The sequence below is a fragment of the Lemur catta genome, chromosome 8, assembly GCF_020740605.2.
Source record: "Lemur catta isolate mLemCat1 chromosome 8, mLemCat1.pri, whole genome shotgun sequence".
Taxonomy (NCBI): Eukaryota; Metazoa; Chordata; class Mammalia; order Primates; family Lemuridae; genus Lemur; species Lemur catta.
In genome coordinates, this window is record NC_059135.1 from 3,400,746 (window position 1) to 3,425,126 (window position 24,381).

Genomic DNA, 24,381 nt, shown 5'->3' on the forward strand with positions numbered 1-24,381 from the left:
GCTCTGCTGAACAGTGGCCTGCCCAGGCCCCTCCTAGGTTTCTCTCGACGGCGAGTGTCTGGAAGCCCCTGTCCTCTTGCTCCTCTCCCAAACTCTGCAAGTGGAAAGGGAATTATTTGAGATTTATCTCCCTACCGATGTGGATGTTGTTGCTTTTACCAAAAGGAGCAAGTGGCTATAGACAAGTTTCCAATAACATAACAATGTTTCTCTCTATCGCATCTACACACGGGCATACACATTCTTCCCACAAAATGAGATCATACAGTATGTGTGAATTCTGGTTTTGAACATATTTAGAGAGGAACCTCAAACTCACAGCCTCCAAATGGGGTGCAGGGAGCAGTTACATGCTGAAAGTATTAGATCGCAGGTGGAACTGGTGTCAATCACCAGCAGAACATCCCCAGGTGAGACGCAGGGAGCAATGCACAGATGTGTGCACAGATGTATTTATCGCGCCATTCCAGTGGATATTTGTTATTGGGGCTGTTCAACATCTAAACACCACCTATTGGGGGGAAATCTTAAGATAGGTAGGAAGCAAGACTCCACCTCACACCCAGGCAGCAACGAGGGGCAGCGAACCCAGCAGCTTCACCTGGAGCTTTGTGTCATGAGCTGTCCTGGCCACAGCAATGTCTCATTGCTACAGTGATGCTGAGCCTGGCATGGTGGTACCCACTGCCCCAGCCACACGTGAGCAGGTAGCTCCTGGTGAGATGCTGTCTGTGCCGAACCTCTCCTGGCTTCTGCCTGAGTCTGGTTCGGCAGCCTTTTGTGGAATTTGAGAGCTGCCTAATATCCTGCCTTTCTGCTGGAGTGCGTTTCTAATGTAAACCCCATGAGCACAGGACTGGGGAATTGGGTTAAAAGGGCAAAGACATCTGATGATCCCGGAGAGAAAATGATGCGAAAGGGGACAAAAATGGAAGTTAAACATCTCTGGACTCTGTATTCTGGTGCCCAGAGCATGGACGCTCCCCTGGTGAGCTTCAGGATTTGCCATAAGGGGGCAAGGATGGGACTGCAGGTAGGAGGTGACCATGGAAGGACGTACCCAAGACAAAAGAAAGAGACCTTCTGAGAGCATCAGAACAGACTGGGTGAGAAGAATGTCTGTGCCTCCATGGAGGTCGGAGCTCAGGAGAGAACTCAGGTGTGAACAGAGAAAGGACAGAAGCCCCAACTGCACTGTAGACGTCCCCATGACACCAGACGGAGGGCATGGATGGTTCAATCCTGACAGAAACCTCCAAGTGTTCAGAGAGAGGATGACAAAGGTGAGGGAGTGGAAACGGCATCTGCCAGACGTTGGCTGGAGCCTCAGGAGACAATGTCAGGGAACACAGCCACCTGGAGTCCAATGTGGAGTGCACATAAGGCAGCCCTGGAGGGCAGGCATATTTGTTATCTCTGAAGTTTTAAAAGCCAGGGAGGGGGAGCCTTAAGGAAGTTAAGTTTCAAACTTCAAGGAGAAAAACATCTTTTCAGAGGAGTAATAAAAATATTCCATTCACTTTTTTCCAGGTGCTAAACAGACTTTCTCACTTGACTGGGTAAAGTTATTTACTACAATTTGACTTCATATAAATGATTTTTTAAAATGAGTATGCAAATTATATCAGTGCTTAAGTAGGCATAAAATCTGTTCTCTCTTAAAGGAGAAAATAGCCATCGAAAGCGAGGTTTATTATTGCCTTTGCAGGTAGCTGTCACGGAGGGCTGGGGGCAGGTCTGGACAGAGTTGCAGTGTTCCCTGCAGCAGGCTCCCAGCAGGGGCTCTTGTTCTGCACCAATCCTGCCCTTACCCCAGCACCTACGAGAGGCCACTGCGTGAGCCTCAGCTGACACTTCAGTGTCTAGGTAGAAGTGGAGCCAGAATTCGTTGTCTCCTGTTTGAGAGCAGAGATGGGAGCTGGACTGTGGCTGGAGATGTAGGAGAATTGGGGGAAAGCAGGTGGGTGGCAGCAGAGGAGCAGGAAGGGCAGAGCAGACTCGACTTCTGTTGTTGTTTGGTGACGTCACCCCCATGCATCTAACGTTCCTTCTTTAGCATCAGTGAGTAATCTCAAATAGCACTTTCTCTGCCGCCAAATGCCTAAACCTAACCCAAACCCAAACCTTAATACCGAAATGTCTTGTGATACACTAAATACAATATGAAGTGAGAAACGGAGAAGGATACCATTTTTTAACTCCATGTCTTCTTATTTCAAATGGTTATTAGGAGATTGGATTTTTAAAACAAGAACCGAGACCACCTGTGTCAACATGACCTAGTTGTTTCTTCCTCTTTGCCCGTGAAAGATCATGCAGACCAACAAATAACTTCACTGTCTGCTCCAGGAACATCCTGAAAATCAGTTGATCTGAGCTAACACTCTACTCACTTGGGCAAACAACTCACTTGTAGACAACCGTTCACATCTCAAGATATGCTTCAAGACCCTTGCCTGACCACGTCCACTGCAGTAAACTAACTGTGCCCAAACCTCGTCCAAACCAAGCCAGGGTCCTGCCTTGAGAGGTCTCCTTCCCCCACTTCATCCCTGGCCCCAACGGCCGCACCTGCGGGCATCCCACTCTCCCCACCCCCTCTGACACCGCACAGACCCCATCAGGGCTGTGTTCTCCCTCCCTGTGGGGAGTCTCAGTCCACTTAGTTTTGCTTTATTAGCAGGTTTTTGGTGATATTTGGGGGGGATTCAACAAAACTTTAATTTCTATATTAAGCCCTATATACAGTGTAATTTCAGCTGTGAACTAGGCGTGTGGCTTCGAGCAAATGCGTTACTCTCCGAGCAACATTTTCCTTCCCACAGAAAGAGATAAGGTGACTGCTTCACAGGGTCATTGCGTAGGGAAGAAAAATAAGAACGACAGGGCGTAAGAGGAATGTCGCTTCTGTGTCTAGCTTCCAGGAGCTTCTTAGACAGTGGCTGTCATTTTAGTTCAGAAACTTCTTGATTCTAAGGCTGAATTAGAAGTTAAGATTATTTGGGAAGTCTTATCTTGCTTTTTATGTTCTTTTCTAAAAAATAAACTATAAGTAGAGTTGTAGAAGTGAGTCAAGCTAGTGGTCTTTTATGACAGAGGAATTTTATTTGTCTGAATCACTTTCAGAGGGAGGTGACATTGGGTTTTCAGTCCGTTAGCATGTCTGGCTCAAGACTTTGCTCAAATCTTATTGCATCTTAGTTTTTCTTTTTTATGACAAGGAATTTTTCTAAGCCAAATTTTAGTACGCTATTCAAATTCTGAGAAATTGCTGAATAAGACACCTCAGTCTTTAAGTGCGCTTCTAATTTTTAAGCCAAGAATGCAGCGTTCTCATTGGCTAACAAATTTGTGGGAAGATTGTGACAAGACAAGTCTTTCTGCCAGTCATTTGCAGCAGAATGCTCAATGCAGCTCCTGCTACCTCACGGTTTCATCCGAGGAGACAGAGGCTGACACTGACGCGAGAGCTGCCAGCCCGCTGCAGCCCGGCCAGGTGCTGTGCCACCTCCAGGAGCAAACCAGGAGGGGACGCCCACTTCGGCCAGCATTAGCCTCAGAGCCACTCTGAGCCTGCGTAAAATAAGGCTGAGAATGTATTAGCTAGTTGGAAAGGATGATAGATACCCAGAGGAGAATATTTCTGGAGATAACCATCTATGAAGCTGTGTCTTTCCACCCTGCTCCCCTGGGACGGGCATTGCCCTTCACCCTCCTTCACCTGAAGTCACATGAAGGATCTTCAAGTCTGGCCCCGGGACCTGGGGGGATGTTGAGACTGTTGGGACATGATTCACGTGTGAGAAACCTGAGGGCAAGGGGTGTGGCCACACTGACCTGGCTGGTGGCTGGGCTGAGAGTCAGCACTGGCTGCATGTGGTGCACACTTTGGGATCGGGTGGCCAAGGATGCGTTTGTGTTTCTTCTGCCCCTGTGGGGAGGGGAGCCTTCTTACCGCTGCCCTGCTCCGTCCCAGAAGAACCCCAACTGCGACCGCGGGAGGCAAAGCAGAATAGCAAAGGGGGGAAGGAAAAAGGCCACCCAAGCCCATCCCTGCACGTGGTGTCCAAGCCATAGGGGCATCAGGGGGAAACCGAGATGTTCGACACCGTTTGTGCTGAACGTTTTACAGCCTGGGAAAAGAGTCTATCCCGTTATTACCTACGATGATTTGAAAACAGTGAAGTTTTGCCCAAGATTTACTACAGAGGTAGAGAGAAAGAGACCAGGTTTTCAGCGACTTTAGAATTAGGAATAAATTTGGGTTTAGTTTTCGGTGCATCAAAACCGACCTCTCAATAAACTGGTTTATAAAGTTCAGAGAAAGAAAAAAAAAAAAGAAGAATTCTTGACCCACATACTCAACCTAACCTCTTTGTTTTCTTTCATCATATTTTTTGTTAGGATGTGATTGTGGGAGCTGTATTTTCTCACACAGTTTAATCATGTGTCTGTAGGTGATTTGGCAATGACAATATTTCTTACAACCATCGGAAGCATTTAGGCGACTCTCTTTGGGCCACTGGGAAGAGAGAAGGAAACGTTCGACTCTCTGGTGCCATCTAGAGGTCAGGTATTGGATCACCGGCAGAGACGGGCTCTCCGAGGAAACTGAGGACTGGCCAGCTGGAGTGGAGGGAGGTCACGAAGGACCGCGCAAGCCGCGAGGAGCCCGTGCCCAAGGCGTGCGAATCGGCTCGTGGCCCGGGGGCTGGGGGCCGCCGCCGCGGGGCCTCGCACAGGTGTACGGAGTCCAGCGGGTGCGAGTCAGCGGTGTTTCTGCTCTGCAGCCGCCTGGGTCGAGTTGGAAGCAGGTCCGGGATGCTGAAGAGTGACTAGGGAGACCTCTGGGAACAAAGTAGACCCGGCTGATGTGTCCGCCACCCTCCGCCACGGCTGACACACAGGATTCTGGATCAGGAGGAGAAATGCTCGCAGTAAGGCCACAGCCTTGTTTAACAGCAAGAAGGGAAACCGGCAGAGGCCCGGATGTGAAGAGAATGCAAAGCCAAGGTGACATCCTGTGACTGACACCAGGGCAGTGTGGACACGGTGGCCTGGGCCCCTGTGCTCACGTTTTCCTGCCCACACAGGACAGGAGACAGGCCCTTGGGCACGTTCCAGGTAGGGAGATGGAGCTGATACGTCTGCGTGCAGTGGGGCCCTCGAATGGGTGTTCCTTTGCAAGGAAGGGACTGGGAACTTGGGCTGATGAGAGATGGCAAGAGAAACTTTTCTCTGGTTGGACACAAGCTGTCCCCCTGAGAAATAATCTCAATTCCTGAGCCTAGAAATGAACAGAGTAATAGGTCTGGGTCCAGTGAATCCCCTAAGACCCTAAAGCAAACACCAACCTGTGGCAGAGGAGCACTCCCTGGCTGAGGATCTCGGGGACTCCCAGAGATGTAGCTGACAATGAACTCACACTGGAAACTACGGATGACATAAGGCAATTAACCACTGAGGGGGGATCAGTATATGCAACACATGATGAGATTTCTACTCTAAGAAATAAAAATAATAGGACTATCTATTAAAGATGGCCAAAATTGGCATATTTAAAATGATTACAGAGATAGAAGACATAGAAACTATGAAGGAAAAGCTGGTAGTTCAAAAGCAAAAGAAATAAATCTGCTAGAGTTGAAAAATATAGTCATTTAAAGGAAAAACATTTCGAATGCGACGGCCACACAGTGCACGTGCTCACTCAGCGGTGTCTACACCCCACTGACTGGTACAGGGAGGGCGTCACTGTTCACGCATGCACAGCCCTGTCCACGCTCCTTGGCTGCCAGGTGACATCTATGTTGCACAAACCGTTGTCCCTATGTTAACAGTGGCTGGATGCTTTCCAGATAACCCTTGCAGAACCTGACAGGGGATTATTACCTGAACTCTATAAAGAAATCCTTTAAGATAGACAGGTATATAGGTAGAGATAGACGGGTAGACTCAGTAATAGAAAAATAGAGAAAACCTATGAGTGGTCAGTTGATGGCAGAATATACTGAAATGGCTGATAAACTTTTGAAAAGATGCTCAACCTCACTAGTTACTGGGGGAAATCCAAATTAATGTCGATTAAAACAAAGTGAAATACTACTTCTCATCTCTTCAGATGGCCAAATTTTAAGATAAGGCACTAAAAAATATAACTATCAAGCAAAACTAGTTTTGAAAAAGTTTTCAGCTAGTTCTGACGTCATCAGAGCCACAAACACTGTAGTTGGCATAACCTGAGCTGCAACTGTATCCCAGGCAACCTGGGTCCCCCACCACTCCTGTCACCATCCTGTGTTCCTCCCACAAGCCCGTGACTGCTAGCCGGGTTTCTCTTTCTCAAAACTCAGCTTTTGTGAAAAATATCATGCCCGACTGGGGCAGGTACTAGCTCGTTTCATTCTGAGCATCCTCCAGTTGGTGATGAATGACCTTCCAGGGAGCCTGGTCACATGTGGAAGGGGACCAGTGACTTCATTCGAAGGCGTGTCTACAGTGGGCATTTCTGACCCCGGTACAATGCGTGAGGTGGACGTTTGGAGGGTGGGGGGCCCCTTTGGGAAAACCCCCTAAGTCACACGCCCAGGCTGAGCGCGGCTGTGGAGCCTGGCCTCTCCTCTGTGGCGGCTGCTGTCCCTGTCACAGAAACACAGAAGGTTCGGGGGTCACTGGCCTCCCACCCAGCCCTGCACTGTGCAGCTGGCAAGAGCCCCCCGGCGTCCTGCCCACCCTCCTTCCCAAAGCGCTCCCATCGCAGAGGGAGAAAACCTTTTCGGCTTTCTGGCCTAAGGTCTGTTCTTTCCTCCCCAGCCCTGCCAGGTCCTCCCAGGCTCTGGACACAGCGAGCCTTCCCTCCAGATTCCAGCCCTTCGGGGAGATGTCGCTCACGGCTCAGACAGGCCAGGAGGTTCCAGAGGGAAGCGGCGTGGAGCGCTGTGGTTAGGCGTTGGGTGGAAGTCAGATCCGGCATTTCCTGCTTCCCCCAACCGCGTCTCATGTGATGTTGGCTGGATACTTACCATGTCTGTGTTCCAAGTCTCTGCTCCAAACTATAGAGGACAGTTCTCAATTAAAAACGAGTAGTCACATGGCATGTCTTTGTTCAGTTTCCACAGAACGTGGGATGGGCCACCAGGGCTGTGGGAAGATGGCGAAGCAGCGTCTGTAAATCGTGTCCCGATCAGGAGCCTCCCCGGGAGGCCCGTCCCCCGTCCCCTGTCCCCAAACCCCTGTCCTCGCCTGGCAGATGGCTCTGCCTATCCTTACTGTGTTGTTTACACAAGTCTGATAGAAGAAAGTGTGTAAGGAAGGAACTAGGGCTCACCTATAATTCAGAATAACCAAAGGAAAACATTGTTAAGTAGTTTGGAGCATTTCTCTTTTCTCCGGGAGCCGTCCCGCCAGCTGTGTGTGAGAACAGCACCTCCCGGCCTCTCTGGGTGCTCCCAGCGTTCTCCCTGCAGCCCGCTCCCCGCACTCAGCCCCGCCACACCACGGCTGCCGGCTGACCTCTGACCCCAGCTGCTTGCCCGGGCCCATGGTGGCCCCAGTCAGGACCTCTGACCTAGGCCCCACTGCCCCTCTGCGGGGCTCTGCCAGCGCCTGACCCAGAGCCTCCTGCCAGCCTCGGCAGCCGCGCCGGCCTTTCCCCGGTCAGCACTGGCCTCTGTTTTGTCTCCAACTCGGAAACCTTGTTCCTCCATCTCCTTGCGGCCCACACTCCTAGGGGACTTTGACAAGTCCCCACGGATGTGGTATGAAGGATCGTTGAGGGCCTGCTGATGATCGGGTGGACCCCACACACCTGGCCCTCTCTGCTGCTGGAGGGAGTTCTCCGGCCACCCCAAAGCCACTGCAGAGCAGGTCTGGGGCAGCCAGGACTGGCCACTTGTGTTCGCTTCCTGTTAAAGCACCTTCGCCTTTCCCCAGCCCCGGTCTTGGCCGTGCGCCATGTGCACACACATGGTCACCCCTCCCCAACTCCTCTGGGACCCCCGAAGCCTTTTAAGGCCTCTGTTGTTTTCCTACAAGGTCATTGGGAACTACCTGGGAATATAGAATGAGGCTTTGTTAAATTTAGGCTTTTCTCGAAACAACAAAGAGGTAAAGAGGGCATCCTAAGAGAACTCCAATCCTGCTCTCCAGCATTTCCTTTAAAAACAAAAGCTGCTCACTCGCATCAACGAGCCCCAGGAGGCCGGGCCTTGCTTCTCGTTCCCAGCTGCAAGTGCCGCTCCGTCCCTGTTGATGACACCTCTGTTCTTGCATAGAGAGACAGCGTGTCCATTGTCTTTTCTGAGTTGGCCACGTACTTAGTGTGCCCAGTTTCCACGGATGGGCGAGTCTCATGACTAAGCCCAGTGAGGTCCTCAGTGGCCGTAGGAAGCCCTTCAGGGGGTCCCAGAGAGAAATAATTTGCACTTTCCTTTGGAGTCGTGTGAAGGGGGAACCCCGAGCCTGGCCCACTCGTGCTGGTGAACATGCTGCGAGTTTGGTCCGACTCACCTGACTGAGGGAGACTGAGCCCGGGAGGACATCGTGGTATCGCATTTGGGGCTCATTTGAGAGCCACCTGAGGGTGGATCTCTTTCCAAGGCGAATTGTAGGAATGCTTTAGGGATTATCTTCCCAATCTTCAACTGCAATTCTATGATCTATAATTAGACTTTCCAAAAGTCCAGATTTCTAGATTTAGGAGTAATCTCTCCACCCATGTTTACTTATGTGGCTGATACTGTAAATGCTGTTTTACAAACAGAGGATGCCACACACGAACTGTGTCCATGGGGCTGCTAATAAGTGTCCAGTAACCGGCTTTCCAGGAAAAACAAAAGCCGGAACCCCTGGTGTGTAGTGTCTGCCACTTTCCGTGGTGTAAACACTCCCGCCATGGCCCACTTAAGCTACCAAAGCACTGAGCACAGAGTTGGGAAGAGATACATGGTATCGCACCGTGATACAGTATTTCATCATTTAGATTTAATACATAAATGATAGATAAGAGTAAACTGTAATAAAATAAGAAGTGGTGAGTTTTAGAAATATATCTCTGTTGACAATAAATTATAAATGTATATGATTTAATTTTTAATACCAGCTTTGTTTGAGAACTGTTTCCCAAATTGCCGAGTTCCAGCTCTCAGCACGCATGAGGCTGTGTGAGCCGGCCCCAGTGTACCACCACCTCCACCTGTAGTCGAGACCACTACCTGTGTGTCCCACACAAAAGCAGCATTAAAAGCCAGAGAGAAACCCGAGGTTGCTGAGCACTGCTCTGCAGAAGGAAGTGCTCCCTGAGGGAGAGTAAGTAGAGGTGCAGTCATTTGTCACTTAACAATAGCGTATGTTCTGAGAAATGCATGGTTGGGTGATTTCATCCCGGTGTGAACATCACAGAGGATACACACCTAGCTGGAACCTCCTAGCACACACATAGGCCATATGGTGCAGCCTATTGCTCCCGGGCTACACACCTGCCCAGCATGTTCCAGTACTGAATACTGTAGGCAGCTGTAACACAATGGTAAGTATTTGTGTATCTAAACACCTTTAAGCATAGAAAAGGTACAGTAAAAATATGGTATAAAAGATAAAAAATGGTCTGTCTATATAGGGCACTTACCATGAATGGAGCTGGCAGGACTGGAAGTTGCTCTTGGTGAGTCGGTGAGCGAGCGGGGCGTGACTGTGAAGGCCCAGGACAGCGCCGCACACTGCTGTAGGCCTTACACACACTGTACACTCAGGCTACACTAAATTGATTTGAAAAAAGGAAACCAATTGTGCTACGATGTTACGATGGCTGTGATATCAGTAGGCAATAGAAATATTTCAGCTCCATTATAATCTTATGGGACTAGTGTCACATATGTGGTCTGTCACTGCCCGGGACGTTGTTATGTGGAGCTGTGTGTTACGCCAAGTTAAGCAAGAAAGAACCTCGTAAAAGGCAGATCGGGCTGTGAAGCCCATTTATGCAAAGGTGGTTCAGGGTTCCTGCCATGTGCACGGTCAGACTTGGAAGCCTCCCGCCCTCAGGTCAAATCCTGGCCCTGCTGCTTAACAGCCGGGTGGTCACAGCCAACTCCCTGACCCTTTCTGACCCCCGGTCTCCTCGCCTGCAGAGCAGGGAGGGCACACGTGCTCATAGCTGGGGCTGCTGCGGGACCAGAGCCCACAGCGCGCACAAAGCACTGAGCTCAGGCTCAGCAGTGGCTGGCGAGGGAGGTGGCATCCTCTTCTGTCTAAGAAGGAGGACACGCACGGAGTCCCAGGGAAGCTACGAGGCCTGTCTGAGGTTGGGGAACGTGGGTTGCACTGTCCCAGGCTGAGTGGTCACTCAGCTCCTCTGCCATGACGAGACCCGCATGTCTGTGGCTGTCATCCCAAGGAAGAGCCGGGCCGTGCGCAGCACAGGGTGGTTTGGGAAGTGCTTCTGAGGCTGTGCCCGGTGAGTTGGGGGTGCGACACAGGACGTGAGCAGGACTCGAGCGTGAGCCCGATTGCAGGCCCCGGCAATGAGAGCAGGGCCGTGGCCGGTCAGCAGCCCCCACCTGGCTTCTTAACACGTGAACCGGGTCTGCGATCCACCCTCCTCTGTGCTGAGGATCCAGACGTGACTCCGTGTCCCGAGGCTGTGCTCAGTCGGCCGTCGTCAGGGGTGGCTGCGTCTCGCCGAGAGCACACGGAGCCCCGTGGACACAGTCTGAGCAATGGCCCGGAGCACAGAGGACTGAAGAGACCGAGCGTCCAGTGAGAAATCGTTCCCTGGACAGAAATGTGAAAAACAGCGCTGGCAGAGCACCCCGTGACTCACAGGCGGTGCCCGCACACTGCAGCTGGGGCCAGCGCAGGGCTCGGGCTTCTGATTCATGTTTTCCGTGGTTATCCGGAGAAATGGAAACCGTCTGGACGCCCAGCGCCCAGGCCCAGCCCCTCCCCTACCTGCAGCTGCAGATCCTGCCCGGAGACCGGCAGACCCAGAGGTGTTTCTGCAGAGAAAACCGCACGAGGCCGATTCCCTGTCTGCAGGCGGGGTGGGGGGCACTTCTAGGTCTTTGCTTTTCCTTGCTTTCTGTTCTTTGAGCAGCTCTCTCCGCACACAGACCGCAACCCACGTGGTCTTGATTACTGACCGGCCTTCCCCTCCGTGAGCCGTTTCCTGGCCGGGGTGGGCAGCACAGGCAGGATTCTTCTCTAATGACAGTGTTGGAATTTGATGGGAGGGGGAGGAGGGATGCCACAGCCCCATCCTTGTAAAGTTACCAGGTGTCTTTCATCTTTGGAAAACTGTTCTCTGGGACTTGCAGCTGTTTGCTGAAATGTTCATTCTTCTGTGTACACAGATGTCTAAAACACTTTCCAGTTAAACCCCAACCTGCATTTAGAAAGAAAGAAAAGAAAGGAAGGAAGGAAGGAAGAAAGAAAAGAAAGAAAGAAAGAAAAGAAAGAAAGAAAGAGAGAAAGAGAGAGAAAGAAAGTCTGTGGCCTACAGAGATGCTCGGTACAACCCGAAGCCCAAAGGTGCTTTCTCGTTGGCTCCTGGGGCCCCGTCCCCTGGCTGTGCTCTGATTCCCGGGCGGCTGCTTGACCCTGGGGAACTTACTCACTTACCCTAAGCCTCACTTTCTTTCCCTCTGAAATGGGAAGGGTAGCGACACTTTTGGAAGTTGCTGTAAAGACCGAATGAGACGGTCCTCAGACAGCACTCAGGAGCTGGCCCAGTGGAAACGCAGAGGAAACTCACTGCTGCTGCGTCCTGGGGCCTCCTCGCTGTGCTGGCTGGGGACAGCCCTGTGCTCCCCACTGTCCCTGCCAGCAGCCACACAGTGAGTTACAGTTTTGAATTGCAACACTAATCCCTGCAGGGACACCAGGGCTATGCAGCAACGCAAGTGTGTGATGCTCATGCGACCGTGAGCGCCTTACCAGAGCTCGCCCTGTCCCTGCACAGCCAGGACACTGGGGGGCCCGGGAGGCCTCTGCTTAGAACTCCTCACGCCTCCTCCTCTTCCGCTCCATCCGCCTCTGCAGCGGGCTGACCCCATGCCTAGGAAGGCTTCTCTCCCACCGCCTGGGCCACCCGTGTGGGGGGCAGAACCCAGGGCACAGAGGACTGGCGCCAGCACAGGGAGGACTGAGCTGAGAGGCCAAGCAGGCGAGCTGGGATGCGGGAGGATGCAGGAGGGACCAGGGCCGGGACACGGGTCTGGGGCCCAGGGGAGACCCAGAGAGCCCAAGGAGTGGTCAACGCCGTGCATGCAGAGGAGTCACAGGGAGAAACCGGAATGAAGATGTGGCATTTCCAGCTGGGAGGCCACTAGGGAAAGGACCTGCAATCCGTGGCATTGAGGGTTGACAGTCAGAGTCCATCAATGACAGAGGCAGGGGCAAAGGTGGCTTCGCTGTCTAGAAAGCTGTTGGCATCGGGAAGGAAGGGAAGGGTAGTCGCTTGTGTGCAAGGACCAGGGTTTGAGTGGTTGGAGACGGGGCATTTTGGAAATTTGGTGGAAATAACCGGGAGAGAAGGGGCTAGCTGATCCGGGGCAGGGCGGGGGGCAGTGCTTTATTTAGGAACTGCTCATAATTGTGTGCAGCTGCCCCGGGGACCGGGCAACGCCTGAATGGCGGAGGGGACTTGCCACTGCTGGGGAGGAGATCAGAGCAACAGTCTGCCCACGAGACAGCCCTTTAGAAGGAGACCTGGGCCCTTTAAAGTTTGAAGTTCCTGTCCCCAGATACTTGGCACCTTTTTCTGACGGTCACAATGGGCCCCCTCCAGCCCCTCCGTGTGTGTCAAGGCTGCCATCTCGTGGCAGGAGGGGGGAACAGCAAACGCAAGAGCCTTTTCACTGAAGGCAATTGGATAACTCTAGAACGTGAGCCGCACTGACTTCACTGCCTGACAGTTACGAAGTATCATATGTCTCCAAAGAACGTTCACGTTCTTTTAGTTTGATCTTCACAGCAACCCTGGAAAATCATCTTTGTTTTATAGCCTAGGAAACAAACTCAGAAAAGTCAATTGACTCACCGAAGGTCACCCAGCCAGCGAAAGGCACAGGCGAGCTCCCTTCTGTCCTCACTGTGCCACCCCGGCAACGTGACCCACCCGATGTTCTACACCGGTGTTTCCCCAACTTCTGCCCAATCTTCAACCTTGGGACCCTGTAGACACGAGTGTTTGTGTACGTAGACACGTGAGTGCTACTGAGATAAATTTCACACGGCAGCACCCACCTGTACCAGGTATGATGCCTCTGATTATTCTGCTATTCTAGTCTATTTAGTTCTTCAAAATGCGACCTGTGACCCATTAGCTTGCTCTCATGACCCATTAGTGGTCAAGACCCACAGTCTGAAAGGCTGAATACTGTCCCCCTCAATGCTGCTCCCATCCTGATCCCAGAACCTGTCAATGTGACCTCACATGGCACAGGGGACTTTGCAGATGGGATTAAGTTCAAGGCTCTCAAGAGGAAGAAGTTGTCCTGGGCTCTCCGAAGGGGACCCTGGGAGACGCCGAGTCCTCACAGGAGGGCGGCGGGAGGGTCGCAGTCGGAGAGGAAACGTGGTGGCGAAAGAGGACCCACGGCTGAGAGATGTGCTTTGGCCACGGAGGAGCCACAGCCGGGGAACGTGGTGGCCCCTGGAACGGCAAAGGCGAGGAGATGAACCCTCCCTCGAGCCCCCGGAAGAGATCAGTCCTGCCCGCACCTGGACTTCTGCCCGGGGAACTGATTTTGGACTTTGGGCCTGAATGCAAAGTAAGGGACTAATTCTGTGTTAGGCCCCCGAGTTCGTGGTAACTTGTGACGGCAGCCCCAGGAGAGTGACGCGCACGGTGTCTGCGAATTACGATTGGCCGCGTCACACTGGCACTCGTGGTGCGCACGGCGCAGACCTGGTGTGCAGTGTCTGCGGCCTTCACGTTGCTTTGAAGTCTTTCCTGAATCGTTGGCCGCCGTTTAAGGATCGTGATGTTTCGTGTGCAAATCAGAATTTCTGGCTCGTCTTTGTCTATGCATGGCAACATCTGGCAACCTCGGGCTGTGGCCGGCCAGAACCCTCCTCCCAACCCCATTCTCTTTGAACACATTTCAAAAATTAATTTTAATTCTGGCCAATAGAGCTCGTGTACAGAATTCAAAGAGGCCAAGCAGTTCTACAGACTTGAACGAAAACCAATGATCCCATGACCTCAATCTTTTAAAACTTGTATTTCTTCTTGTATTCCTAACTAATACACTCACTCTAGTACATCATGGGCAGCAACACCAGATGTTATTAGTGTCGAGAATGAAAGATGAGGGTCAGTGCTCGGAACCCCACCCCAATGCCACTCCCTTTCTCATCCTCCCAGTGTGACGAAGTAAGATTTGGACTCAGAAAGTCCGTCCAGGATAGTTCCCAGGCAGGCGTGGAAGCAGGCCACGCGCAGGCAACTTGCCCAAGGTCGCAGAGCTGTGGCAGGTGAGGGGCTGAGGGGTCTCAGGCTCCAGGGCAGGGCTAAGTCTCAAGGCCACGTCCACATGTCATCCGCTGAGAAAAGGGAAGGACAAGGAGGAGGTAGAGGGAGACTGAGCAGGCTGATTTCGGGCAGGACGAAGGAGGAAGAGCAAGCGGGAATGTGCTCAGGAGAGGGAGTTGCAGAGAAGGATGGGCGGGCAGGCTGTGCGCATGGAACTGTGAGCGTTCCCGGGAGCGGGGAACCTGGGGGAGAAGGTTCTCGGGAGGGGGATCCTCTGGGAGCCCAGGCGGCCAGAGGTTGCTGCACAGAATGCGGACATTATCAGTGCTCCTTAAGTAAGTTGGACAGGGCCCTGAAAGGAGCCACATTCAGGGGGGAAAAAAAGACAAATCTAGTAATCCCAGCCGGGGAGCCCTCTCAGTTCTGGAGAATCCGTGGGAGCCCAGCCAGGTCTCCCGGCTCCTCCAGGGGAGATGGCACCCACCCACCACAGAGCCGGGACGCGGCTTCCTTGCCTGGAGCCCCCCCTGCCCTGGCGGCCCTGCTCTCAGGCCAGACACCCCAGCAGCCGCTGCTGCGTGGCTGCAATGCTCTGTGAGCAGGTTGCCACTGTCGCTGGCTTGTTCACTACTCACCTGAGACAAAAGCATGTGCTCGAAAGCTCACAGCAACAAGCTCTGTGGACATCTTTCTGCCTGTCATTTTAATGAAGGCCATAGGAGTCGCCGGGCTACGTGTCCAAAACTGAAGCTGGGGACAGAAGAGCAAGGCAAGTCCTGTGGGACTTGAGAGTGTCTAATTGGGCTCCAAAGAACTGAGCTGCAGTGGAAGGCAGAGTGGCGAGACGAGAGAGCCTTACACTCTAGGCGAGGGGCAGCTCCCAGCGGTGCCACTGCGGCTCTGTGGCTTCCTGCCAGTCCCTTCGCCTCTCTCAGCCTCCGCTTGCTCATCTGTAAAGTGGGGGTGAGAAGCATTGCCTGCTGGGTAGTTGTGAGCATCAAATAGCATACGGTGCTATCCGAGGGCTTTTCCGATTGCAAGCTAACTCGGGAGCCTGGGGCCTCTCCCCAACACCATGGAAAGAATCCAAGACCGAAGACCACTGGGCGCCGGAGCCTGGATCTAGAGTCAGCTGTCCTTCTGTCCAGCCGGCTCCCAGGACACGGGGTCACGGCCTCTTTTCCCAGCCTCTCCTCCACTCTCCCCCTTTTCCCAAATGGCTCTCACACCCCCATAACTCTGGTTTGCTCAGGATTGACCCCACAGCCCTTCTCTGGGGCTCCAGGCCCAGCCTCATCCTTCCAGCTTCCCTAATTCACATCCCGAGGGCAGCACTGGCTGGCCAGCTCAGGCCTGGGTGACAGGACGGACAGGGCTCAGGTCACCGGCTGTCGCTGGACAGGCTGCCCTCACCGCAGCATCTACCCTGTGCCCAATCACTTGGGGGGACCCTGTGGGTGTCTCCAGCCCTGGGAGGAGGGACTGTGGCCATGTGGGGACAGGGTGCTGACCACAGCCCTGGGACATGGGTACATGGGAGCAGGTGTCACTCCTCTCCCACCCCCGCCCCAGCCGGTCACAGGACTCCCAAGGTGGGAGAAGGGTTTCCTTTCCACTTGGCTGGACTTCCCTGGGAAAGGGTTTCTGTCTCGCCCGTGTGTCTCCGCCCTGACACACATTTCCTAAATGCACTTTCTGAGGCTCAGGTTCCCATTCGCAGGGAACTGGGCTGAGAAATAGACGCCACACAATAGTGGTGGAGAAAATGTTTGCTCTGGAATGATGAACTGCTCGGGAAACAATGCCAGATAAAACCAAGCAGAAGCCCCTTCCTGCATAGAGCTGCACGCGCAGGCTGCCTGGCAGGACCCTTCTCTGGCTCAGAGGAGAAGATGGGGGCTGTCTTGGAGGTGGGGGGATATGTCTCTCACTCCCGCACGCCTTCCACAGTGAGTGGCTGGGAGAGGCACGTGCATGCATGCTCACACACACACACACACACACACACACACACACGCACACACACACGCACACACACGCACACATACACACACACACGGCCCTCTGAGGGCTGCCAGCCAAGAGTGGGCCCTGACACCCAGCCCACTGTCTGCAGCAGGAGCCACACTGCGGCTCAGTCTGATTCAGATATTCTAACCCACTGTCCCCAGACGCCTTGGAGTCTTACCCGCACTAGCCACACACTCTCTCTCCTCCCAAGAATGTCCACACTCACTTCGGCAAACACTCAGAGCAAATCTGTTTACTTCCCGATCGATGCTCTTGCAACTCAGCTTGTACTTTCAACAGCAAGGCCAAGCCAGAGAAGCTCAATGCACGCATTTATGTTCGATCAAGAGGAGTGAAACTTGCTGCCTCCTTGTTCCCGAACTCTGCTTGTTTGTTTAAATCAGATGCACCCAGAAGTCAGCGGCAGCTACTGAGGAACATTCTTTCCCGTCTATTTTACGAGTTCGAAGCTGGAGGTAGCTGTCGTAAAGAATAAGCAACAGCTCAATGCTTCTGTTGAGTCTCCCCACATGGTCCAAGAAGGCTCTTCTGCCCCCATGGAGGAGCTCTGGAGCTCTGCTCAGTTTTTTTTGTAAATAATAGTTATATTTTTAACTCTAACTTCCCCATAGTCACCCATAATTCAGCAGAGGTCGGTGGTCATGCAGTGATTGTCAGTTTGTGTTCAAGCATCTGGGTCCCGTAAGCTTTCCGACCTTTGCTGATGGATCTGCCTGGGGGTTGAGAATGCACTTACAGTGCAGGCAGTTCCATGTCTTCCCGGCGGGTACTTTCTGCAGGACCTTCCCGTACCCTCTGCGTGTGTGTTCACAGCTTCACGTGGAGCCAGGAATGTGTAGGAAGCCAGGGCCCTCTCTGTTCTCCCCGAACACGCTCACACCTTTGCACGTGTGGAAAACCTTCCGTACTTTCGGGGATATGTGGAAGCCATGAATGTCTCATGACTTGGACCTTTACATTTCTAACTGGACTGCAGCCTTGCTTGCTCTAAGCAGTATCTAAGCTTCAGGCTAGCCAAGACAGTTCCTTTCCTGTGCATTTGCCACTGAGTTGGCTATTTATTGTCAGCAACACATCTGCGCATGGGTTTCTGTGTACAGCTTCTACCCCACGAAGCCTCCTCTGGCAGGGAAGCGGCTGGTTCTCAAGGTCGCTCTCCTGGTGTCCCTGCTGCACTGACTAAGCCGGGCAGGGGAAGGAAAGCAGCCCAGGCTGAAAAAGCCCCGGACTCCTGTTTTCTTACCTGAGGTTCAGTAGTGTGTCCTGACCAAATGCTTCCTAATTTGTTGTGTGGTTTTGGTCAATTTTCAGAGCCCTGGATGGTCATTTTTGATAATTTTGTCCAGTTTTGTTATTGCTTTCGGGGAGAGGATTTGCCGACCTCCTCACTCTGCCGTTCCAGAGATGGAGGGTCTGACACGTTGGAAAATCACTGACCAACTAGCAAGTCTTTTAATTGCATATTTAAAAAAATCCCATATAGATCCAGTCACAGACTCAAGTTGTATAACCCCAATGGCAGCACTGAGACTGAGGAAATTAATTAGATTAACCTTAGGAAGATTTGGCTTTACATCCTGTAAGTTTATTAGTTCCGTGGTTCGGAAGCTCCACTGATTAACCCCACTCGGACTTTAATCCCTAACTTTAAGGGGAGGTGTGAGGGAGGGGGGAGCACAGAATATTATTGTTGTAAAAATTACATGCGATGATTATGCAAATGTGTTTTGAAAACTGAAATGTGTCATACAAGTGTCACTGCCTTGAATGTGTGTCAGGGCCTGTGCTGGGCATGAGGACCCAGGGAGAACCGAATTCACCGCCTGGAGGGGGAACCAGACATTAATTTCATATGCTGGAGTTTGAACACAACCGTAAACAATATCCCTTTCTTCTCCTTTCACATGCTGAACCAGCTGAGGAATAAGGTGTCAGACAAGTGGAAAGGAGCAATGTCAGCTTTATTATTGATGAAACTGGAAAGGCCAACTCAGTGTGTGCCCACCATAGGGGTCCCTAGTGCATACCCTGATGCCCCCGCCCCGAACTCCTCCTTCCTCCAGCCGCAGGCAGAGCTGGCGGGTGGGAGGGGAGGGGAAGGTGTGTGGTGTGCGGTGTCGGTGTGCGGTGTGCGGTGTGCGGTGTGCGGTGTGTGGTGTGCGGTGTGTGGTGTGCGCAGGGAGAGATGCTCCGGAGAGCGGAAGCCTGCCTGCGCTGCTGGGTTCATTTTCCTCAACCACGGTCTCCCCAGAGGGGCGATCTGCAGTGAGGGGAGAGTCTGTTGGGACGAGGGCACCTGAGAAACTCCAGCGCTCCTTGTGCAGGCGGAGGAGGGAGCGATCAAGGGAGCAGACTGAGGGGGTCCCGGGCGAGGGGCAAACCAGGGGTGCTGAGCTCCAGAGCACTCGGGAAGCGACAGGTCCACACAGCGTGGCGGCAGCACAGGCCGCTACAGACAGGCCTGGCATGGAGGAAGCACTGACTGAGGACCATGGTGGGAGCAATTCCAGTGACGTCATGTAGGCAGAAACCAGACTGAAGTGAACTGAGGAAGAGAGAGGCACGAGAAAATGGGGACAGTGAGTGAGGACGGCAGTTTGGGTCCAGCGTATCCGTGAAGGGAGCAGGAAGACAAGTGGGCGTTGCGGGGACAGGTGGGGGAGGTGTGCACAGGGGTTGCTTGGACGGCTGGTGCTGATGCTGATTTCGTGGATGCTTTTAAGGACGGGAGTGGCATGAACTGATGGGAAGCAGCAATGGAAGCGAAGTGTCAAAGGCGCAGCAGGGGTGGGAGTCAGCGCGTTACTGGTCCTTAGTGGAGAAGCGATGGAGTCCAGAGCAGGTGGAAGAGGCCGGTGTTGGTCGGAGGAGCCCCTGTTCCCCGGGACAGGAGGGGAGGGTGGGGTAAGAGAAGACGCAGAGGAAGTGCGCATCTGGCTGGGCGAGGGTGAGCGCTCCACCTGAGGGTGTCTCCTTCCTGTGGGAAGGAGAGTGACGGAGATCCCCCCAGACGCTCCCTGCAGTCTGCGAACACCTCTGTTCTCCTCAGAACCCGCATATCGTGGGCAACCACGTCATTGATTTCACAGCCAGGGAATTTTTTAAGTGCAGGAATTTTGCAATATGACATCAATTTGAGGAATTCTTGAATTGTTCTCCCAGGTTCTCTTTTTCATGCTCCCTCGCTAACCCAGCCAATATTTTTTCACTAAAAAAATTTCCAGACAGTCTCTATTGACCCAGAAGCTTGGCAAGAAAGGTCCACCTCCATTCACACATGGGACAGCCAAGACCAGCTTCTGACTGCCTGTAATTTTTGCAAAAGAGGGATGGGAAGCTTCTCTCCCAATATCTAACAATAAGAAAAACAACAATGTGTCAGATTGTATGTTCCAAAGACACACATTTATATTCACATGTATTTACCCCATTTCATATACTCTTCATACAGCACGATTGAGACCCCTCCCAGTGGGGGGGCTAGTTTTCTCCACTCAGATCTGGGCGGGGACTTGCTATTGCCCCGACCCTTGAGTACAGCAGAAGTTTCGTGTTCCTCCTGGCTCCCTTGCTCTCTGGGTGTCAGGATGATCGCCTTTGGAACCAAGACACGTATGGAAGCCCAAGCCACATGGAGAGACCCACATGGAGAAAGGAGGCCTTTGTCAACGGGCAGCATCGCTTTGCTGTCAGGGCAAGAAGCCACCTTGGAGATGCGTCCCCCGGCCCCAGTCCAGCCGCAGATGAGTGCGGTCCTGGCTGGTGAGTCAGGGCACCTTCGTGAGAAAGCTCAAGCCAGAACCACCCAGCCAAGTGTTTCCAAGTAAGTTTTGACGTTTTATGCCACTACGTTTCGGGGTAAGCTGCCAAGGTTTGTTTTGTGGTATCAGAAACTGAAACAAACAGTAACAGTGAATTCAACCAGCGCTATCTGAATATCCACCTGTGGCTGAGTTCTCAGGGCCCAGCACCGAGTCTGGGGAAGGGTTTAGAGGAGTTTAGAGTAGTAATCCTGAAATCACTATGCTAAGGTGGTTTGCACATGCTACCGCATGCAGTCCTCACAAACCCTTATGCAGTGGGTGCCGAGATTACTCCTGCTGTAACAGATGAGGAAACTGAGGCCCAAAGGTTGCACAGCTGGTAATCGGAAGGGCTGACACAAGAATTTATGCACCTGTGCCTCTGCGGCAAGTCGGAGATGAGCTGTGGGATCTAAAGACGTTCGTCCCCATCATCTCAGTCTCCATAGAGTGGCCTGGGCCACCTGAGTCACAGGTGAAGGGTGGCATGCCACCAACTCAGGGGGTCATCCCTGGAGCTTCTGGCTGACTTACCACCACCCCCCTTGCCCTGTCGACTAACTGCCCCACTGCCCATCCTCCCCTAGAGGCCGTTCCTATGCCTTTGGGGGTGCTTGTGTTGGACTAAGGGCCCCACAGACTGTGGGAAGAAGAGGGCAGCTCCTGTGGGAGGTGTCATGCAATAGGAAACACAGCACGGCTCCCAGGGTCCCCCATTGGTGACTTGTGTCTTAGCTGATGTAAGCTGGGCTGCCCAGCGTGCCCACGGCCTCCACCCACCCCCTGCTGACCCCTGCTGCTCCTTCCAAAATTGCTCCGCAGCCTCATGCCCTTAAGAGCCGGAGTTCTGAGCTTGAGGCCCTGCAGGGCCTCTCTCAGGGCGCCTCTACTTTCTTCCCAGGAGGGATTCCCGGCACACACCAATGCACACCAGCTGGTGCGTCCTTCCTTCCCTCCAGTCCATCTACTCGGGATGTAAAAGACACTCTCTGAAGTTTCTTGCCTGTGGACATCAACCTTCCCTGTTTTCCAGAGTTAATTCACTTCTCAGCACTGGTCCTACGTTTCGTTTCTTCAATCACTTTCCGTGGGAATTTCAGAGAAAGCAGGTTTGACCTACAGGCTTGCCATCCTGAACCGTGGACTGGAGATTTCTGACGGTGAAAGCATCCCCTCCGCAGAGCGAGTTCCCGCAGCCCGGGGAGCAGGGCCGGGCGGCCGGGCACAGGAGCAGAGGCAGGCGGCCCCGCGGGCCTTCCTGACCTCACACCTATTCTGCCACTCGGCTGCGAGGCAGCAGCTCTCCCGGGAGAACGCGGGGACCTAGAGGCAAACGGCTTGGGGTGTGTCCCTGGGTGGAAACTCTAGATCGCTAGATGGCTTTGCCTTTTCATTGTGGTTAGTGAGGGCACAAAAATAAAGAGTACTAAGTATTCTACGTCCTGAAAATGCAATTTTCCCACCCACAGCTGAGGGCTATTGGCCAACGACAGTTCCCTCAAACCAAGGGCAAGACGGCCTGTGGGAGCATGAGTCAGCGGCCCCGGCCCTGGGAAGGGCTGCAGTCCCCAAGGCCGCAGTTAGGGTCACTCCGCCCATTCCCCCTCCCCCCTGAACCTACTGGAACCTGTGTGCCAGGAGACCCACCAATGACACAGCATTTATGGACAGCGATTAGGTCTCTAGGAAACCAGAGTGACATTCTGGGAGCCACGGTCTGCTCCACGAAGTCCCATTGTGAAGGAGGCCAGTCCCAGGTTCACCCCTACACCGGCCAACCCACTCTTCCCTGATCTGTGACCTGAGGGCGTGTCCCCCCCTCCCGGCCTAATCACCTGCTGCCTCTCCCAGCCCATGGTCTTGTGAACTAAAAATAAAATCCTAAGCCCCCCCCACCTGCTGACTGAATGGACCCCTCTTGGCAAGGGGACCCCAGACAAACCTTAACGCCTTAAAACAAATGAAAGGGCACCATTTGGTAAAGGGAGGATGGTCACAGCCCCGGTCACAGCCCCAGCGCCACAGGAAAAGGGCTGTGCACAGGACTGAGGGCAGTGGGACCTGAACCGGAGGGGACAGCAGCAGCCTAAGTCCTGCTGGTTTCCACTAAATGGGAATAGAGGCTCAGGATCCTCAGACGCTCAGACTGTTCCAAGAGGAGGGAGAGATCTGGAATTTTATAGGCAATCTCTCACTTTTTAGATGTTAATTCATTAATGTTTTAAAACACTGTGAGATCCAACTAAAACACCTCTGCAAGCCAAACCTGGCCCAGGACCACCGTTTGTGACTTCTATGTGAATACAGCCATTTCATAATGATAACAATGAAAATGATAATGTTAATAATGTAATAAAAAGCATTGAGTGCTCACCATGGGCCAGACGTTATTCCAAGTGTCTCATACGGGCATCTCTTGTCACTCTATGGTACTATGAGGTGCGTAGAGACTATTATCATCCTCATACTTTATTCAGAAAAAATGGAGACAAATAACCTCCAAAAGGTTAAGAAACATGCCAAGGCCACACTCTAGGCAGTGTCAGGGCTCCAGCCCCGCGGCCCGACCCCGTGGGGGGCACTGCGCTGAGCCACCTGCACGCACAGCGCAGGACAGGGGCAGTCCCTTGTGAGGCCTGTGGTATAGTTTCAAAAACGCTGGTATAAGATACACAAAGATGCAAACTGACCCCTCTAAAGCGGTAGGATTATAAGCAACTTCTTTCTTTTCTTTGGTTTCCAAATATTCTTTTATGCTTTTTAAACAAATGTGGTGGGATTGTTCATTAAGCCCTGTGCGAGCCCCAGCCTAGCTCTGCCCCCGACCCTGGGGGAAAGGGACACCCCCCCCCCAGGGCAGATTTCCCCAACCTCTGGGTGATGCGACCTTGAGGTAGGAGAAATAAAAATAAAATCCCAAGCCCCCAACTGACTGAGTGGACCCCCCTCTTGGCCAAGGGGACTTCAGAGAATCCTGTGCCCCCTCCCTGCCGGCTGCCCTCAGCTTCCTTCTCTGAGGGAGACTGGCTCCGCCGCTGATTTCAGCCAGCCTGGCGCTCCTCCCTTTGGCGGTTTCAACACAGCTGCGCAGCTTTCCCTCCTGATAGGAGAGCCCTGACCACGGGGAGGTTCTGACCAGTCTGTAGAAGTTGTGCACAGCCAGCCTCCGTGTCCTCTGCTTCACCTTTTGATGTCAGATGGCCGAAAACTCTACCCTTGGGTCATGCTAATGCTGCCATTTTTTGAACATGGGATCCATGGAAGTGTCATGAAGCTCAATTGCGCATGCACATGCTTCTCCTCTCATAAATATTCATGACTCCCCTTAAAGCTTATTAAATATGTATATTCAGCCACCCTGCTCAGCATAAACTCCTGTTCCCCTTACCCGTCCCTCAAAGTGCCTATTTTTGGCTTTTGGTTGGAGCCTATGCTTCCCAGCCTCTCAGAATGGCACCTGCAGACGGTAACCCTTTATGAGAAAGAAAGCTTTCCTGTCCAACCATACACACCTGTGACAGCCCTCCCGTCCAGCCGTACACACCTGTGACAGCCCTCCCGTCCAGCCGTACGCACCTGTGACAGCTCTCCCATCCAGCCGTACGCACCTGCAACAGCTCTCCTGTCCAACCATACACACCTGTGGCAGCTCTCCCGTCCAGCTCGTACGCACCTGTGACAGCTCTCCCGTCCAGCCGTACGCACCTGTGACAGCTTTCCCGTCCAGCCATATGCACCTGTGACGGCTCTCCTGTCCAGCCGTACGCACCTGCAACAGCTCTCCTGTCCAGCCATACGCACCTGTGATTCTTCAGTTGACAGGTGAAGAGCAAGCACTGTGGGTCTTAGTCCCAGTGACTGTGTGTATGTGTGTGTGCGTGTGTGTACATGTGCCTTTGGCATGTGTGTGCGTGTGTGTATGTGTGCCTTTGGCATGTGTGTGGACATATGTGTTGGGTGGGCTTGGGGGCTGGATATGTGGATATGTATTCTGAAAGTTTTTCTCAGATAATTCTGCTGGCCATATCCCATTCTGGTTGAGAACAATTGTGTAAAATGCATTTAAAACATTAA

The 24,381-nt window shown here is 52.8% G+C and overlaps 1 long non-coding RNA gene across 1 annotated transcript; it reads right to left on the reverse strand.

Moving 5' to 3' along the window:
- Positions 1-6,771: 6,771 nt before the first annotated feature.
- Positions 6,772-10,150, reverse strand: LOC123643241. The gene is made up of 3 exons (XR_006736729.1): positions 9,626-10,150; positions 7,023-7,140; positions 6,772-6,936 (listed from the first exon to the last, which is right to left on the reverse strand). It is a non-coding gene; the product is annotated as an uncharacterized LOC123643241 (long non-coding RNA).
- Positions 10,151-24,381: the final 14,231 nt, after the last annotated feature.